The sequence below is a fragment of the Triticum aestivum genome, chromosome 7D, assembly GCF_018294505.1.
Source record: "Triticum aestivum cultivar Chinese Spring chromosome 7D, IWGSC CS RefSeq v2.1, whole genome shotgun sequence".
Classification (NCBI taxonomy): Eukaryota; Viridiplantae; Streptophyta; class Magnoliopsida; order Poales; family Poaceae; genus Triticum; species Triticum aestivum.
This window is the reverse complement of record NC_057814.1, coordinates 64,280,662-64,282,470: the sequence shown is the minus strand read 5'-3', so window position 1 is coordinate 64,282,470 and position 1,809 is coordinate 64,280,662. Positions and strand designations below refer to the sequence as shown.

At 42.9% G+C, this 1,809-nt stretch overlaps 1 pseudogene; it reads right to left on the bottom strand.

Annotated features, from left to right (window-relative positions):
* Window positions 1–4: 4 nt before the first annotated feature.
* The window catches only part of LOC123170811 (probable mitochondrial saccharopine dehydrogenase-like oxidoreductase At5g39410), a 3,988-nt pseudogene continuing 2,183 nt past the window's right edge, over window positions 5–1,809 (bottom strand).

Sequence of the window (1,809 nt, the reverse complement as noted above, 5' to 3'; positions counted from 1 at the left end):
TCCTCGTGGAGATGAGGTCGAACGACAGGCCGTTTTCCTCGAGGCGCTTCTGGAGATCCGTTGGCCCGAAGACGACGCCGGGTGTGTACACCCCGCCTTTCGGCAGATTGGCTCGCTGGCTAAGCAGGACGAGGGCGCACTGGACGAGGATGATCGAAGTCGTGATGTACCCGATCTCTGGCCCCGAAACTCCTGGTGACAATCTCCTTATCTGGCTTGCTTCCACACTCTGATGCGTGGGCCGAATCGATGTAGCCACGGCCGACGAACCATGTTTTGAACGAGGCGCTGCTGACCTCCGCTTCTGTTGGTCCGGTCTTTCTGAAAAACCCGAGGGAGAAGAACTCAGGGAATTTTAGCAAGAGAGACCTGCCAAAGGAGAAACCCACAAGAATGCCGACGAAAATTGCAGTAGACAGGCACCACACAAGGCCCAAGATGGAACGGCTGCCGATCTTTACACCAAAATGTGCAGGTTTTATAGAGGACCAGAATTCCTTCCTATGCTTCTCAAAATCTGAGGTCTCGTCCACACAAGGAAGGCCCTTGGGATGCTCCGTCACTTTTGCTAGTGTTCTCTTCACAACCACTGTGTCAGCAGAAGGTAACTTCATGGCCCACAATCCTAGTGCCTTCTCATGCTCGATCATCAACGATCCTTTGGGAGGAAGAGGACCAGGAATCTGCACAAAGAGAGAAATCTTAACGTCAAATGTGATCATTAATTCATTATTCAATAAAAAAGGATTCCATCATAATTGCACACACTGCATTCAGGAATCAAGGCTATAACAAATGTTGTGGACATTTTTGCTAGAATTTTTGAATTATGAATTACTACACAAGTTTAAAAAATATTGAAGATTCCATATGACATGCCCAATCTGTCACAACAATGACAAGAACAGTTAAAAATACCAGACATAAGTTGCATTTTCCATCACTCCCCCCTCTCATATGTTTTTCGGGGTTACTAAGATGAAAATTTCCAATAACCATGACATTAATATATATCTTGTAACATCACAATGATGTTTATTTTCCAATAAGTTTTAGACCTTAATTTTACTCCCTTCAATATACAAGTTGGGATTTTCTAAAAGGCAAATGTTTTTAAGATACTTACTACATCTTGAGCAGGAATATGATCACAGCGGATACTGCCATATAGCTTATTGAAGACAATGCTCATGCTGAGGGCGCTTTGTCACAAACTTCAGTTTTAGTAAGTTTTAGAAAATTGAAGGATGCAACTACAATAGTGACAGCAGACAAAACAGCCAACCAATACTGTCATCAGCACATAATACCAGCACATATAGTACATACATCTTTTGTATATGGTTCAAATTGGCACTTCAGAAGAACCTCCAAATGTTCTGAGAGACAGATAACTGGATTTTATAATATAAAAGGTTCCAGTTTTATGATAACTAACAGAACAACACTAGCATACCTGGGACGGGACTTCCTGTTTACTCTAACTCGAGCTAAGCTAATTTCATCACGAGGAACGTAGCACACCCCGACTGTATTTTATTTGAATTTCAATAGAGAAATTAAGGAAATTCCGCATCCACTTGAGGACACAGTTTTTTTGGGTAATCCATCACCCACTTGGCAGGTGATCAGGCACGGTTTGGAAGTTTTGAAGAAAGGCCTACTTTGGAGGATATCAAACAAACATAAATTACATATTTGGCATGACCGTTGGGTAGCACAAGAACCTACTCGTGGCCTGATATCCGTCAAAGGGGAGTTTGTTGAGTTGCCAAATAGAGAGGGAGAGAGAGAGAGAGAGAGAGAGAG